Source organism: Canis lupus, chromosome 5 (genome assembly GCF_003254725.2).
Source record: "Canis lupus dingo isolate Sandy chromosome 5, ASM325472v2, whole genome shotgun sequence".
Classification (NCBI taxonomy): Eukaryota; Metazoa; Chordata; class Mammalia; order Carnivora; family Canidae; genus Canis; species Canis lupus.
Window position 1 is genome coordinate 34,832,314 of NC_064247.1, and position 18,183 is coordinate 34,850,496.

At 35.8% G+C, this 18,183-nt stretch overlaps 1 long non-coding RNA gene across 3 annotated transcripts in view; it reads left to right on the plus strand.

The window, feature by feature from the left end:
* The window catches only part of LOC112647371 (uncharacterized), a 57,419-nt gene that overhangs the window by 36,088 nt on the left and 3,148 nt on the right, over positions 1–18,183 (plus strand). Inside the window, exons 1-2 of one of the 3 annotated variants that reach the window (XR_004816058.2) lie at positions 5,187–5,378; positions 10,735–10,822. The exons of 1 other annotated variant lie outside the window; for it this stretch is intronic. This is a non-coding gene — a long non-coding RNA (uncharacterized LOC112647371). Of the gene's footprint in view, positions 1–5,165; positions 5,379–10,734; positions 10,823–18,183 lie in introns of those variants that run through there. One more of the 3 variants, XR_007410761.1, reaches the window with a different exon arrangement.

Sequence of the window (18,183 nt, forward strand, 5' to 3'; positions counted from 1 at the left end):
ACACTGGAACCCTATGTGTTTGAATCTCTACACTGTAACAATATCTATAGCTGGTGGATTGTTCTATAGCAGCTGCCTGTCTTTCATCCCTGCTTTTCCTTCTGCATGATGTTTGCATCTGCCATATATCAGGACAGTCATATCGTTAGGATAGAAGGTTTGTCTTGTGCAAAGGGAGGTTGATACTTTCAAAGTTTTCAAAAATGTGCTTTGCCTTTATAAGTGGCTTTTTTTTTTTTACTCTTAAGACTTGTGTTATTATTATTTTTTTAAATTCATTTATTTGAGGGGAGAGGAGCAGAGGGGGAAGGATGGGAAGAATCTCAAGCAGGCACAGAGCCTGACGAAGGGATGGCTCTCACAACCCTGAGATCATGACCTGAGCCAAAATCAAGAGTTGAATGCTTAACCTATTGAGCCTCTCAGGTGCTCCAAAGCTTCTGTTATTTTAAAAATCTACTTTATGTTAATAGTTAGTATTAAATCTCTCAGTGGGTCATTGAAAGAACGTTATAATAAATTCTTAATATGGGTAGTTTTGCCTTTTGGCTTGTTACCAAGAGACTTAGTGTTGCCTTAATTCCAGAATCTCTTTTGACAGATTGTTTTTCGCATGAGAGATTTCAACTGCCAGTTAACAGATCTAATTGCGGAGAAAGGAGAGCTTCAGGATGAAGACCCTTCTTCCCACATACATTCTCGGGCTTCTTTTCTTTCCATCAGTAAAAAGAAAAACAAACGTAAGGGTTCATCACATGTAAACCATTGTCCTCTGATTGAAAGATACGCCTCTGTAGGGTTGGCCAGTTAGATTGTTTGAGTCTTTCATTTCCTTTCAGGTGTAAATTACTTGGGGAAGGGCCAGGACCTGTCCTCAATTAGGCACCGTATTTAGCACTCTGTGGGTGTACCATGGGCGACTTTTTAGATGAGCAATAATAAATCTTCCTAAAAACAAATAACAGTGAGTCATCAAAAAGTAATTAAAACATTATGGTTGTCACAAGTTGTCTTCATTTTCTGATAAGGATTTTTCTGGGGTGTTTAAAAAATATGTTAGATGTCTAAGGGTCAGTGCTTTGCCAAGTGCTTTGCTTGGCATTGGAATAGTCTGTTGCTCCTGGACGGATCTATCAGAATCCATTCTATCCCAAATGGTCCTTCAACCCTGGAACTCAGGTGAGGGGAGTGTAGAGGAGAAGGTGTCCTGGAGCAGCATTTTCCCAGCATTGATAAGCAGTCATTTGGAAGCACTGCCTGCTTAGGTAAGAGCAGGGGCATGGAAATGGTGTACAATTTGGAATTGTTCCCAGCTTCATTAGCCTAAATGCCCTGTGTCATCAACACAACCAAAAAGCTGAGGCTTACCTTCCGAGTTCCAGACGAAACGCAGGTTCAGAAGTGGCTGACACTGTAAACGACAGGTCTCTTATTAGCAAAGCTCTGACATTCCAGTAAAACAGTTACAGAATTATAATTGCCCTGGTCTGAAACTCAGCTCTGTGAAAATAAAAATCAGACGGGGGCAGGGGGCAGTTTTATGCTCATGGGTGGGGCACAAGGCCAGCTCTTCTGGTCCCTGGGAGTCCTTCAAGCCCCAAGGCCCCCATCACTCACCTCTGGGTTCTTGGTGGAGATAAGGCAGGCGGGGTCCCTGTGCCTATATAGGCACCAGTGTGCTGACGCTGCGGCTCTCTCTTCTTTGTTAGGGCAGGACATTTGGCAACATGACCCTCCGTGTAATTTGTACTGACATTTGGCATGTTTGGATATAATTAGAAGTATTCATATCATTTTGAGTATGTGAACCAATCTCCTATAAATAATTTGACAGGGACCAATCTGCCTGCAGAGAATGCTTTCTAGTATGCTGGGAAGGTGATCTTTGACAGTGCCTAGTGGGGCCTCAGAGTCTGTTCCCAGGAGCTATATTCGATTTGGCAAACTCTTCCACGCATACCTGTGGTAACCCGGTGATCTGATTCCCAGCGACACATTGCTCTCACGGCCTTATCCATTTTTCCCTATTTGTTACCGTAGGAGCCTTCCAATTCATCCCCCTGAGTCACTGCCAAGGCTCACCCTTGGGCTTGGGCAGCAGTGCCAAGGAGAGAGGAGAGTCTCCACTGTTGGCCCAGTACCCACCCCCTTAGCACTGAAAAACATTACTATTTCAGTATAAAATAGTATGTATTCAGTGTAGGAAAAAACTACAGATAAGCAGAGAGAAAAAAATGTCTATAAACCCAGTATGCAGAGATAAAATAGAGACATATAAGTGGGATCATACTATATACATGTATATAGTATGTGTATGTTTTATAATCTACTTAAAGTTATAAGTAATTTTCATATCAGTGATATAATTTTATCCTTACTCTTTAAACAGATTTTGTTATGATCATTCTTTTTAAATTAAAATCTTTCTGGGGCACCTAGGTGGCTCAGTGGTTGAGCGAAATTTATATTTCGGAAAATATAAATTAATGAAACTGGTCTAAGAAGATTGGCTCATAGAAAATACTAACGTGGGCAGCTTGGGTGGCTCAGTGGTTTAGCACCGCCTTCACCCCAGGACCTGATCCTGGGGATCAGGGATCGAGTCCCACGTCAGACTTCCGGCATGGAGCCTGCTTCTCCCTCTGCCTGCTTCTCCCTCTGCCTGTGTCTCTGCCTCTATCAGTTTCTCGAATAAATAAATAAAATCTTTAAAAAATATATTAACGAGGTGTTTAAAATATGTTAGGTAGTATTATACTTTACATATTTACCAACTTATATTTTTCATTCTATACTCTTAGATTATTTTCCATGTTAGTACATAAACTAAAATAGACAAAAATTTAAAACATACACAAAAGTAGAGAAAAGGGTATATGAACCCATTGTAGTTATCATCCAGCATTAGTAATTAATTACCAGTTCATAGTCTTGTTTTGCATATACCCCAAACCACTACTATCCCTGGATTATTTTGATATTACTCCTTTGAAAATTTATATGTAGAATTCTCTTTGGTCTAGATTATGATTATTTCTTTTTGTACAAATTCCAGAAGATTTGTCCTGTTTTGTAATAGTGATTTTTTTTTTTTTTTTTTTTTGCAAACACACGAGGGTTTATTTACAAGCTCGGGCTTGGGTCCAACTGTACCCGACACAGCAGAGCAGGGACTTGGACCCCGAGACTTGTAATAGTGATATTAACTTTGTTCTGGCATCTCAGTCTTATGGAAGTTTTAAATTTTTATGTAGTCAAAGTTATACTTTTCATTTGTGTTTTTGCTTTTTTTTTTATATTATAAAAGAAGGCCTTCTCTAATTCAAGGACTTAGGGTCATAAATATGTTCTTCTGTATTTCTAGTATAATGTTTTAAAAATACATACTGACATTTGTAATCTAGCTGTATTTGTGTGTGTGTTTATGTGAACGTAATGTTTCTGAATTCCATATTTTGTATCATGTTTCTGTGCCAATAGCACATATGCTTTGATATCCAGTAGGGCACATTATCCCTAATTATTCATTTATTTTAAATTTGTCTTGAAAATTGTTGCATTCCTTTGTATACATTTTTAGTGTTTTGTTGCTATGGTGAATGGTATTATTTTTCTGATTATCCTTCCCACTTGGTTATTACTGGCATGTGGCAGCCAAGATGGTCTGCTGAGAACCTCAGGTATGTCTGTGGCAGTTGTGTGCTATCTCTCTTCATTTCCCAGATGGTTTTGTGGCATAGGGCAGCCATGTAACTGCTTTGGCTAATGATGAAGTGCAAGCAGGAGTTGCTGGGTGGGACTTCCAGAAAAGAGAGCAGGCTTCACTGGGACTATCTTTCCCTTTCCCTTGTCACCCCTTTTTGGCATAGAACACAGGTGTGATGGTTGAGCTACCTTGATAGAAAGTTCAAGAGAATTTCAGAGACACTGTTGATATCTGTGAATTGAGTTTTAATAGTGAAGAAGAAAGTGAACCACATATTAATAAGGTTCCATTTACTCAGATTTTCTGTTGCATGGAAACTCAGTCCTCAATAGATTGTGGTGTTGCAGAAAGTTGGTTTTACCAGTATCTTTCATCTGGCCCCCTTACTGAGTTTCCTTATCACTTCTAACAATTATGTGATTCTCTTGGGCTTTTGATGTAGATATGCACAAATAATCACAATTTTGTGTCTTCTTTCTTTTGTTATTTTTATATGTCATTTTTTTTCTTTTCTTATTGCATCACCTAAGACATTTAGGACAATGTTGAATAGTAACACTAGGATACTTAGACTCTAGACAAGGTAAGCGATCCTTGTTTTGTTCCTGACTTTAATTGTATCACCTCTGACGTTTCAAGTGGTATTTACTGTACACTTTATATCTAGTTTGCTAGTGATATTAATCATAAAAATGAATAAAGCTGCTTCATTTCTAGGTACATGACGAGAATTGAAAACATATGCTTATACAAAAATTTGTACACAAATATGCATAGCAGCATTATCCACAATAGGCAGAAAATGGAAACAACTCAAATGTTCATCAGCAGACAATGGATAAATGAAATGTGGCCTATCCATATGATGGAGAGTATTCTTCAGCCATAAAAAGGAGTGAAATACTGACACATGTTACAGCATGGATGAACTTTGAACCTCAGAGGCATTATGCTGAAGTGACAGACATAGGGCACTTATATTTGGTGATTCTATTTCTATAAAATGTCAACAACAGGCAAGTCCGTAGAGACAGAAAGGAGATTGGTGGTTGCCAGAGGATGGTCTGGAGAGGGGAAATTGAAGAGTGACTGCTAATGAGATTTCTTTTTGAGGGGATGAAATGTGAAATTAGGTAGTGATTATGGTTGCATAACTTTGTAAATCTACTAAAACCACTGAATTGTATGTTTAAATGGAGAACTTATGGCATGTGAATTATATCTTTAAAAATGTATTGGATTTTATCAGTGTTTTTTCCTACATTTATTGAGATTTTTTCTCTTCAAATTTATTAATGTAGAGAATTATGTATTAGATTTTCTCACTTTTACCACTAAAATTCTTGAAATGAAACCTATAGGAATAACACTGTTTAATTTCCTACTCAAGTATACTAATATATATATATATATTTTTTAATGTGATATTTCTGCATCTGAGTTCATTATGGGACTATGACATGGTTTTCTTTTCTTATGCCATACTCTTCTGGTTTTGATATGGACCTGGTGATAGGTCTTGTAAAATAAGTAGTTTTCCGTTTCTGTTTTCTGCAACATTGTGTTTAGAATGTTAGTAATCTGTTCTGTGAACATTTGGTAGAGTTCTTTCATGGAATTCTTTTGGCCTGTAGACTCTTTGGAGGAGGAATCTTTTATTTACTCTTATCATGTAAGTTTTTAAAAAATGGCTATTGAGAAATGTGTTCGGAGTTTCTGTTTGTTTTTTTGGCCCGTTTAGAAATTTCATGTTTTCCTAGAAAATTGCCCATTTCGTGTGAGGTTTCAGATGTTTTGACTTTTTTTTGTTCATATCTTTTTATAGTTAAAAGCTTCCCAATTGATTCCATTTTATTCTTTATTCCTTTTTATTCCTCTTCTACATAGTTTAATTTTGTTCTTTTATTTCAAATCATAATTGCTAAAGTTTTGTCTTTTGTGTCAGTCTTTTAAATTTAGTCTTACCAATTTTTTTCGTATTTTTCATATTTTCTTTTTTATATTCTGCTTTTAATCTCATCTATTCTTTTATTCCTTGAGGTTTATTTTATTTGCTTGTATCCAGCATCTTAAACTGAAAGCTTCATTTATTTTCATTCTTTCTTATGATCTTACAGGTTTATTTGTGGTTATAAATTTTTCTTTGGTAACTACTTTGGTTGAATCTCACAGGTTGATATGTAGTACTCTGCTTGTCCTTCAATTATAATTACTTTAAAATTTCCATTTCAACTCTCATGTTTATTTTTTAGATTTTCAGTTGAATAAATTTGGGCATTGAGGGGGAGGGTTCTCTTTTAGCTGTTAATTCTTTTCATTGTGCATGTATTGCACTCAGCTTGTTTCCTGGTAGACCGAGTAGGAGTAAGGGATGTCATCTGCTCTCTGTCTCCATAATTTGGCCTTTTCTAGAAATTTCCTGTAGATGGAATCCTACTGTGTGCATTCTCTAGTGAGGGGGCTCCTTTCCCTTAGCCTATTTTGAACTTCATGCATGTTGTTGCTTGTATCAATATTTTGATCATTGTTATTGCAGAGTATAAGCCCCTTGTGTGGATGTGCCACACATGTTTATCGGTTCACCAGCTGAGGGACATTTGAATTGTTTCCAGTTTTTGGCTGTTATGAACAACTCTGTTAATAATATTCCATATAAGGAATTGTATGGACATTTGTTTTCATTTCTCTTAGGTAGATAATTAGGAATTGAATTGCTGGGTGGTTTAACTTTTTAAGAAACTGCTGAATTCTTTTCCAGAGTGACTGTACCATTTTATACTTCTACCAATAATTTGAGGGTTCCAGTTTCTTTACATTCTTACCTATACTTGTGTTGCCCTTTTTGCTTATGGCCATCCTAAGTGTAGCGTGGTATCTCATGTAGTTTTAATATTTATTTCCTTAATGAATAATGATTTTGATTACTTTTTCGTGTGCTTATTTGCCATTTATGTATTTCTTTAGGTAGAGTGTCTATCTAAATCTTCAGCCCATTTAAAAAATTGGGTCATTTTCTTACTATTTGCTTGTTAAAAGTTATGGCTAATGGTTTCTTTTGAAGAATTGATTTTAAATTTTAATGAGGTCCTTTTTTTTTTTTATGAAGTCAGTATTTTCTTTTAGGGATCATGCTTTTGATACATTTTACAACTATTTCCTAATGCAAAGTCACCAGTATTTTTTTATGTTTTCTTCTATATATTTTATGTTTATAACTCTTATGTATAGGTCTTTACTTAGTTTCAGGTTAATTTTCATGTATGGTTGAAGGAAGGGTCTGGGTTCATTTGTTTTTGCATATAGATATCCACTGCTTTCAGTGCCATTTGTTGAAAAGACTATCCCTTTTCTTCAAGGTTACCTTGGTATCTGTGCCAAAAATTTTTGGCGGTTTTTCTTATTTTATAATTGAAACTATTTGCTTTTCATGTAGTTTATGTAATTATATGCTTCAGAATTCCAGAAGCACAGGAGAATATACAATGAAAACCTTTTCTTACACTATTTAGTGTAAGAAAACTATTTAGTTTTCTTCCTCAGAGTCAAAAATAGTTATCAGATTCTTGTGTGCCCTTAGCAGGTATTTTATGCATATATTAAAAATATTAACAAATATGCATATTTCTTTTCCCTACATAGCTCAATTTTTGAAAAAAAAATTTAAGTAGATTCCACACCAAATGTGGAACCCAAAGCGGGGCTCAAACTCATGACTGTGAGAACAAGACTTGAGCTGAGATCAAGACTTGGACACCTAACCCACTGAGCCACTTAAGCATCCCAAGAATGTTTTAGATCAGTGTTTTTAGTCTGTTTTATTCATTACTTCCTCCTGAAGAGAAAAATTAATTAATTAAGTTTAATTTTTGCCAAGAAACGAAACACTAAGGAATAATATTTTAATTGAATAAGTATAAATTCAATTAATTTCTCCCTAACAAGAGAAAGTAAGCAGTTAAATTTTTTCAGGTAAGGTTGTGCTTGGCAGAGGGAAGGAAGAGGCACAAACTATTATGATACCTAAAATTTGTTTTGCTCTTCTAAGAACTAATCTTCATTTCTTAAAGAGTGATAGAATTTCTGTTGAAAGTGCATATATTAGGATAACTGGCTGGCTCAGTCAGTGAAGCATGGTCTCAGGGTTGTGATTTTGAGCCTCATGTTGGGTATAGAGATTACTTAAAAATAAAATCTTCAAAAAAATGAAATGCATATTTTAGATGCTTAAAAAGCACAGTTTCTCATTATTGGCTACAAAATTTAATATTTGTTCAAAATGGTGTTTGGGAAAGAAAAGTTCCACAATTAGGGCTTGAGGGGACTGGGGCTGCCACCATTGCAAACTCTAGATTTTTTTTTCAATTGAAATATACAAAATTAATATTTATTTTTACAATTGAGCTTGTTATTTGTGTTATTTAGCCATCTATATTTTTAGTTTTGTTTACTTAGTCTGTAGTTTCTCTAGTAGACCCAAATTAAACTCCACTACAGTTGTTCTCAGATCTTTCAGATTTTGTTTGTATAATTTGAAGATAGCTGCTAATAACTCCATAGAAATTTGTGGTCATTTCATCTTTCTGGTGAATTGTGTCTTTTAAAAATAAAATACAAACTATCCCTGCTGTATTTAGTGTTATTTTACCTTGAATTCTATTGAATTCTATTTTTTGCTTATATTTTCCTATATTTGCTTTTGTTTTTTGGTAGCATATAGATGGCTGATCTTTTCCTATACCTTTATTTTTTATTTTTCTGAGTTATTTTATTTACATCTAACTTTAAAAATTACTAGTAGCTACTTTAAAAATCTAATATGAAAGCTTTTTTTAATAGGTAAGTTTTAAAGGCAGCAAACTGTCTAGCATGCTTTTTATAATGTGAACGTTTTATTTTTAAAATTTTATTTAAATTCAGTTAATTAACATAAAATGTATTACTGATTTCAAAGGTAGAGCTCAGTGATTCATCAGTCTTATATAATACCCAGTGCTCTTCACATCACATGCCCTCCTTAATGTCCATCACCCGGTTACCCTGTCCCCCCACTTTCCTCCCCTCTGGCAACCCTCAGTTTGTTTCCTATGATTAAGAGTCTCTTATGGTTTGTCTCCCTCTCTGATTTCATCTTATTTTATATTTTCCCTCTCTTTCCCTATGATCCTCTGTTTTGTTTCTTAAATTCTACTCGAGTGAGATCATATAATTGTCTTTCTCGGGCAGCCCGGGTGGCTCAGTGGTTTAGCACCCCCTTCAGCCCAGGGTGTGATCCTGGAGACCTGGGATGGAGTCCCACATCCGGCTCCCTGCATGGAGCCTGCTTCTCCCTTCGCCTGTGTCTCTGCCTCTCTCTTTCCCTGTGTCTCTCATGAATGAATAAATAAAATCTTAAAAAAAAATAATTGTCTTTCTCTGATTGACTTATTTTGCTTATCATAATATCCTCTAGTTTCATCCACATCATTGCAAATGGCAAGATTTCATTTTTTGATGGCTGAGTAGTATTCCATTGTTTGTGCGTGTGTGTGTGTGTACACACCATGTCATCTTTATCCATTCATTTGTCAATGAACATCTGTGTGTGTGTGTGTGTGTGTGTGTGTGTATACACCACATCATATTTATCCATTCGTCAATGCACATCTGAGCTCCTTCCATCGTAGTTTGGCTATTGTGGATGTTGCTATTATAACCATTGGAGTCCAGGTACCCCTTTGGATCATCACTACATTTGCATCTTTCGTGTAAATAGCTGGTAGTGCAATTGCTCATGTATGTTGGCCTTTTGTATGTCTTCTGTGGAGAAATGTCTGTTCATGTCCTCTGCCTGTTTCTTGACTGGATTATTTTTTCTTTGGGTGTTGAGTTTGATAAGTTCTTTACAGATTTTGGATACTAGCCCTTTATCTGATATGTCATTTACAAATATCTTCTCCCATCCTGTAGGTTCTTTTGGTTTTGTCAGCTGTTTTCTTTGCTGTAGGAAAGCTTTTTATCTTCATGAAGTCCTCATAGTTCCATTTTTGCCTTTGTTTCCCTTGCCTTTGGAGGCGTGTCTTAGCTAGAAGTTGCAAAGGCTGAGGTCAAAGAGGTTGCTTCCTATGTTTTTATCTAGGATATTGATGGATTCCTAGCTCACATTTAGGTCTTTCATCCATTTTGAGGCCATTTTTTTGTATATGGTATGAGGAAATGATCCAGTTTCATTTTTCTGCATGTGGCTGTCCAGTTGTTTCCCAATACCATTTATTGAAGAGACTGTCTTTTTTCCATTGGATACTCTTTATTGCTTTTCAAAGATTAGTTGACCATAGAGTTTAGGCTCCATTTCTGGGTTCCCTATTCTGTCCCATTGATCTATGTGTCCGTTTTTGTGACAGTACCATACTATCTTGATGACTACAGCTTTGTAATACAGCTTGAAGTCAGGCATTATGATGCCTCCAGCTTTGGTTTTCTTTTTCAACATTCCTTTGGCTCTTTGGAGTCTTGTCTGGTTCCATACAAATTTTAGGGTTGTTTGTTTCAGCTCTGTGAAAAATCCTGATGGTATTTTGGTAGGGATTGCATTGAATGTATAGATTGTTCTAGGTAGCACAGAATTTTTACAATATTAGTTCTTCCATTTCATGAGGATGGAATGTTTTTCCATTTCTTTGTGTCTTCCTCAGTTTTTTTCATGAGTATAGTTTTCTGAGTATGGATCTTTTGCCTCTTTGATTAGGTTTTAGGTGAAATTTTTGGGTGCAATTATAAATGTGATGTACTCCTTAATTTCTCTTTCTTTTGTCTCATTGGTAGTATATAGAAATGCAGCTGATTTCTGTGCATTGATTTTTACATCCTGCCATTTTGCTGAATTCCTGTATGAGTTCTAGCAATTTGGGGGTGGAGTCTTTTGGGTTTTCCATATAAAAAATATCATGTTATTGTGCACAGTGTTTTATTTTATTTTTTTTATTTCTTATTTTTTTTGTGCACAGTGTTTTAAATATCAATTTAATCAGATGTTATTTCTATGATTTTAGTCCAGTCACCTAATCCCTGTAAGAGCCTCAGTTTATTCATCTGTCAAAGGAAAATAATAATAATTTTCTACCATCTCATGGAATTAATGTGAGTATTCAGTGAAAAATATACGTAGAAAGCATTTAAAAAATATTGGCTACTATCACTGTGTCTAAAATAGGTTAAAAAATATATAGGGCTTTGTCTCTGTGAGTCATAGAATATCACTGGAGTCTTAACCAAGGAACTGACATTGTAAGATTTGCGTTTTAAGCACAGTTATGGTAGCAACATGGGAGGTGGATTGGAGGAGTGAAGCAGAGATAAAGAACCCACTTAAACAGTTGTTGTACTATTTTAGGAGAGCTGAGAACCTGCTCTAAGTCAGCAGCTCTTGGAACAGAAAAGAGAAGATGTAAGCAAGAAGTACTTGGGTTGTAGACCGACTGCTTACTGCTGGTGAAATAGAAAAAATTTTAGATGTTCAGGAATTACTTAAATTTATTTTACCTTCAGACAACTAAAATTAAACTAAATTTCCTGAAATTGGGAGTTAATGTTTCTCATGGAAAGGGAACAGATTTGGAAGTACTAGACAAAAAATAGAAATAGAACTCTATGGTGCATCACAATTTCAGAGTTTGTAGTAAAAGAACACAGATATATGGGAATGATGAGTGACCTTTTACCACACAATGAAGTAAAATATCATAATAAGCCACCCTGACATCAAACATATTTTAGGAATATGTTTATTAAAATGATGTAACATTAGTGTAGGTGAAGACAAATAGATCAGTAGAACATAATATAGTCCAAAAATGGGTTCTTGCATGTATGGCAATTTAAAATATGATAAAGGTGGCATTTTATTTATTTATTCATTTGAGAGAGAGTGTGAGTGAGAGAGCACAAGCAGAGGGAGAGAGACAGAGGGAGAAGCAGGCTTCCCGCTGAGCAGAGAGCCTGATAAGGGACTCAATCCCAGAATCCTGAAATCATGATCTGAACTAAAGGCAGATGCTTAACCAATTGAGCCACCCAGGTGCCCCAAAGTTGGCATTTTAAATCATGGAAGGAAAAGAAGGACTAACATATTAGGTCCTTGCCTGATACCATTTATAAAAATAATTCTAGTCTTAAGCATTAAAACAAAGCACAATCATAAATGTAGTAGAAGTTGTATACATATCCTTCAAATCAAGAAGAAAGGGAGATACAAGCAAATAGAAAAAATAGCCAAAGGATATAAATGGGTAGTTCATGGAAGAGGCAATAGAAATGGCCAATAAACTTGATAACACACTCAGCCTCAGGAAGTGCAAGATAAAATAACAGCTAGTATATCTCACCCATTAGCTAGACAAATAATTTTGTGGTAGCAAATGGTGATGTTGGAAAGTGGATGCCCTCATATGATTTTGGTAACAGTGTAAAATTCCAGAGCAATTTGTTGCTTCTTTTGAAAAATAAAATTGCAGTAATTTCTCCTCCTAGTCTTTTTTTCTGCAGAAGCACAGAGAATTAGGAAGTTATATCAAGGTTGTATATTTAGCATTTCTTCTAATAACAAAAGTTTGGAAACAACTTAAATGTCCATTTAATTACTTTGTCATTTAGTTGAGTGGCCACCTGTTAAATGGTGGTGCTCTGATTATGTGGCTGGTGGTTGATACGTGACACTCACTTGAATTTGAGAATAGGATTAGCATAATACATTTTCTACTTGTTTTCTTTGAGGTGTAACCCTGAAAATGGAAAACCTTATTTAAAATAACAATGAAGAGTTTTAATGAGCAATATAAACAGCAAAACTGAACTGTGAGATATATTTTTGCTAAAACCTATTTATTGGTATATTCCAGTCTTTATCTAATATGCAGCTATCTCTTACACAATTCTTGTGTGACAACTCATTGAACTTAGAGTAAAAGCTCTTCCAAGGTCTGGCTCTTATTCCTTGTCCTTTTCTTGCAAGTATCTGCTTACAGTTAAGCCCAGGGCTAGCATTAAATTACTCTATCTAATGATCCTTCTGCTCTAAGAGCCCACGTCAGAAGTTAATTTACAATTCCTAAAATTCCCTTTGCCCTAAGGATTTGTGTGTTCTCTCCCTCCAATGAAGAAAAGCAGAGGAATTACAGCCACTAAAGGCATCTCTACATTTTAAAAAATTTTTATTTATTTGAGAGAATGAGAAAGAGAGAGCAAAAGCAGGGGAGGGGCAGAGGGATAGGGAGAAGCAGGCTCCTGGCTGAGCAGGAAGCCCAATGCAGGGCTCTATTCCAGGACCCTGGGATTATGACCTGAGCCAAAGGCAGACACTTAACCGACTGAGCCACCCAGATGCCCCCCATCTGTGTTCCTGCATGTAGTTAATTTATTTTTATTGGTGAGTAGTATTTCATTGTGAGGGTATAGCATATTTTGTTCATCTGTCTTTTTGCCAATGAATGTTCTTATCTTTTTATGAATGTTCTTTCACTTCTTCTGGTTAAATTCAAAAGAGTGGAAGCGCCAGATTAAAATATGTATAGGAGTGTGTTTAACTTATAGGAAGTGGCCAAACGATTTTTCAAAAATAGTTGAACCATTTTATATTCTCACTAGTAATATATGAGAGATGTGGCTGCCCAGCATCCTTGTCAGCATTTGTTATTGTATGTCTTTATAATTTTAGCCATTCCTATGGATGTTTAGTGGAATTTCCTTGTGGTTTTTAAATTGTATCCTTGAGACCAGTGATACAAGGCATCTTTTAATGTGGTTATTGAATCTTCACCTGCCTTTTTTGAAAGTGTCAGATTCTTTTGCCCATTTTTATTGTTTTCTTCTCTTTATTGTTTTGTATGTGTTCTTATAGGTAGTTCCTTGTTGCATATATGTATTGTATATGTTTTCTCCCAGCTTGTGATTTGCCTTTTCATGTTCTCAACAGTATTTTGGTGAGTAGCAGTTTTAATTTTGAAGAGGATAGTTTATCATTTTTTTCTCTTTATTTAGTACTTCTTATATTCTGTTTAAGAATTTTTGCTTAAGGGGCACCTGGGTAGCTCAATCATTGAGTGTTTGCCTTTGGCTCAGGTTGTGGTCCTGAGATCCTAGGATGGAGTCCCACATCAGGCTCTCTCCGCAGGGAGCCTGCCTCTCCTCTGCCTGTGTCTCTGCCTCTCTCTTTCTTTCTCTCTCTCATGAATAAATAAATAAAATCTTAAAAAAAAAAAGAATTTTTGCTCAAGTCACAAAGGTATTTTATACATTTTATTTTAGAGGATATATAATTTTAGGACTTACATGTAGGTTTGTTTTCCATATTGAGTTAATTATTACATAGTGTATGAGTTACTATTTTTTCATACAGATGTCTAATTGATCCAGTATCATTTCTTGCAGATTTTCCTTAATACATTGAATTGCATTTGTATCTTAGTAAAAAGTCATTTGATGGTATATATAGTGGATTTATTTTTAAGATCTCTATTCCTCTCTATTCTATTCCAGCAATCTATATTTTTTCTACCCTTATGCTAGTACCACACTGTCTTTATACTTTTTAAAGTACCACAGTAGCTTTAAGTTTTTAAAACCACTAAGTCTTTCAACTTTGTACTTCTTTCTCAAGATTACTTTGACTATCTAGGTTCTTTATATTTTCATATTCATTTAATGTCAGCTTGCTAATTTCTAAAAAAAATGCCTGATGGGGTTTTGATCTGGGTTACATTAAATATTTAGATCACTGTGGGGAGATTTGACAGATTTATGATGCTGAGTCTTCCAGTCCAAGACAGCAATGATTTATAGTTTACAATGTAGAAGTTTAAAATTTTTTTTTAAGTTTAATATTTTTTATTAAATTTTTTATTAAGTTAATATTAAGAATATTTTGTGATTTCTTTGATGCTATTGTAAATGATACTAATTTTTAGAATTTCACTTTCCAATTGTTTGTTGTCAATATAAAAAGAAGACTTATTTTTATATGCTGACTTTACAATTTAACACATGCTCTACTTCTTGGATTAAGTAGCTTTTTGTGGACTTATTTAAATATTCAATGCAGTTTGGTCATCTGCAAATAAAGGCAGTTTTACCTTTTTTTTTTTTTTCAATGTCTGTATCTTTTACTTCCTTTTCTTGTCTTATTACATTGGCTAGGACCTCTAGTGTAGTTAGCTAGACATGATGAAAGTGGATATCCTTTCCTTAGTACCAATCTTAGAAAGTCTTCACTCTTTCATTGTTAAGCACCATATTTTTGCTGTGCTGGTTATTTTATTTTATTTTATTTGAGAGAGAGAACACATGAGCAGGGAAGAGGGGCTGAAGGAGAAGGAGAAGCAAACTCCCTGCTGAGCAGGGAGCTGGATACTCTCAGGGTCCCAGGACCCTAAGATCATGATCTAAGCTGAAGACACACACTTATCTGACTGAGCTGTCCAGGTGCCCTTGTGCTGTTTGTTTTTTAAATAGGTGCCCATTATGTAAATTGATAAAGTCCTCTTTTATTGCTAGTTTGCAGAGAATTTTTTAAAATTAACTTATTTTAGAGAGAGAGAGAGTGAGAGAGCATGAATGAGGGGGAGGAGCAGACAGAAAGGGAGAAGGAGAATCCTCAAGCACATTCTCCACTGAGCATGGAGCCAGATGTGGGGCCCAGTACCCTGAGATCATGACCTGAGCTGAAATCAAGAGATGGCCACTCAACCAACTATACCACCCAGGTGTCCTGAGAGTTTCTCTTTTTAAAATCTTGAGTGGGTGCTAGATATTGTCAAATCATTTTACTGCATCTGTTGAGATGATCAGATAATGTTCACTTTTATTCTGTGAATATAATGTATTATATTGAGTTTTGAATGTTAAACCAGCTTTGCTAGGCTTCCCATTATTTTATCCTTTGGCTAGAGAGAGTAAGCTTTTTATGGGGATTTTTTTTGTGTGCACCTGTTGATGTTTCTGTGTTGTCTTCTTCAACTCCAAGTCTGGGGCATATGATGCAAAAAGAAAACCAGGGAGCATAACTAGTCCTTCATCTTCTCTTTACCATTCAGAATCTTTCATGATAGTTTTATAAAAAATTTCCTCCAGGGGTTTTTTTAGTTGCACTTAGTGGGAGGGAAAAGTGGGTCAACTCCATTTTCCTGGAAACAGAAGTCTCCTTACTGACTTATTAATTGATTTTATCAATTACTGAGAAAAAGGTACTAAAATATCCTTTGCTTTAGGATTTATTTTTTGGGATGATATATGTAAAATAGATAGCCCAGTGCCTGGCACAGATTAGGTTCTTATTAAGTGATGTGTCCCACAAATATTTCCTGAGCACTTATTACATGGCAGGAAATGTTCTATTCGTTGGACATTCAACAGTGAACAAACATCCTGCACTTGTGGAGCTTATATTTTCATAGAGTGGCAAGATACTAAACAAATAATAGTTAAATGGCAGTTCATTATATGGATATATTTGAAGTAAATCAAGGGGATAAAAAGTATAATTGGCAGGACAAGGAAAAAGAGTTGTCTTTTGATACTCAGTAGCCAAGGGACTTCTGTGTTAAGGTGTAATAGAACAAAATCCTGCAGATAGGAAGTAGTAAGCTGTATGGACACGCGGGTGAAGAGACCCTTTCTCTCCTATAGTGAAATGATGGATTACTGACCTCCTTCCTAGGGGAAGAATATCCTCAGAATCTTTCACTAGTCAGCTCGAATGGAAGTCCAGGGCAGTACATTACGTTCACAATGAAGAGCTAGAAGATCTCAATCTGGGTCTGTCTCTATCATATATTAGTTATGCAGCTTTTGACAAGCCACAATTCTCTTTGTACCTCGATTTCCAGAAATGTCTGTTTCACATAGTTGTGAGATCCAGTAACTGACAGATTGTATGTCGAAGCATTTTGCAAATACATCAGAGTCCTACAAATGTAAGATACTACAGCTATACATTATGAGTGACGATGCTGTCCAACTTGGAGTCTAAGGCATTTCAATTGGATTTTAGTGATTATTTAGCTTAATTTTTCATTTTATGGATGAAGAAACTGAGATCCAGAGAGGTTTAGCTGAATTTATGGCTATAGATTATCATCTGTATTTCCTTTTTTAAAGATTTGGCATTAATGTAGAACTGTGGTTTTCAGAGTGTTGTCCTGGACCAGCCACATTAGCATCACCTGGATACCTGTTAGGAATGCAAGTTCTTGAGGCCCAACCTAGAATCTACTAAGTTAGAAGCTCAGGAGGTGGGGCCCCCTAATCTTTGTTTTAGCAAGGACTCCAGATAGTTCTGATGCATGCTAAATTTGAGAACCCCTGATGTGGAGGCTCACATAATCCCTAGACTCATGAGGAAGGGTTCCAGGCGTCTTGATACCCAGGGTCAGCCCTCAGTGTGGGCAAATGGCTTTTGTAGAAGCATTTTTTACATCTCCTCTTTTCCCTCCCTCAGGCACATCTCAAGAGACTCTTTCTTTAGATGCTTTTCAGTTGATTATCCAGTAATGCTAGAGCTAGAGTGTTAGTGGAAATTAGTGTATTTCCAGTATAATAGGAGGTTAGATAAAGTAAACATCTTTCAGGATGCAAAACATTTCAGTCTCATAGTGAGAGATTTATATATAAAAGAGAAGGGGAGGTAATGTTTCAGAGGAGAGGGATCTTGAGATACTTCTGTTCTTGATAACTGTTTGGTTAGGAATTGAGTAAAAAGACTCACGGTATTTTCAAGTATCAGTATGTGAATGGTACTGATATTTGCTTTCAGTAACCATGGTGTTGAAGTTCTTAGAAGATGAAGAAGTAAAGAATCTAGCCTTCTTATAGATTCTTAGATTTTATTAGTGTGAGAATGCCTGGCTGGATATCAAAAATACTAGGGCATGGCCATCTCTGCTTAGTTCCTTACTTACAAATATGGAATGCTTTAGGTTTTTTATCTGTAGGTTATCTCAAGGTTGCCCTTTGTGACAGCCCATAGTCATCTTCGCAGTAAGTCTTAGTGTTACTGTCTGTGAGGTGTCAGTGTCAGATGTAAACTGCCTCTTGCTCCTAATTCAGCGTTGTTCCTTGAGACAGTCTCCTGCTGACTCCCTCCTCCCTACATGCATCCCGTTTGGGTCCTCATATCCAGCATCAGTAGATTACGAACAGTTCCCCAAATCTTAGTGGTCCCTCATTTCAATGAAAGGAAAGACCAAGAGTATGAGAAGCATTTCTGAATTTTCATGTGTGGCTTTGTTGCGAGAGAGATTTATAAGTCTATAAATCATCTAATCTGTGAGGAAGATGAGGAAGAATATTAATCAGAGTTTCTGTAACTCTAGATCCTTTCTGCTTTAATCAGGGGCCCCAGGATAATCTACCCATACATAATGAAATCCACTCCCAACTCTCTACATAAGCAAGTATTTAAATAGGAGACAGAATAATAAAGCAATTGCCCTGTGCTTTTGAGGTCAGTA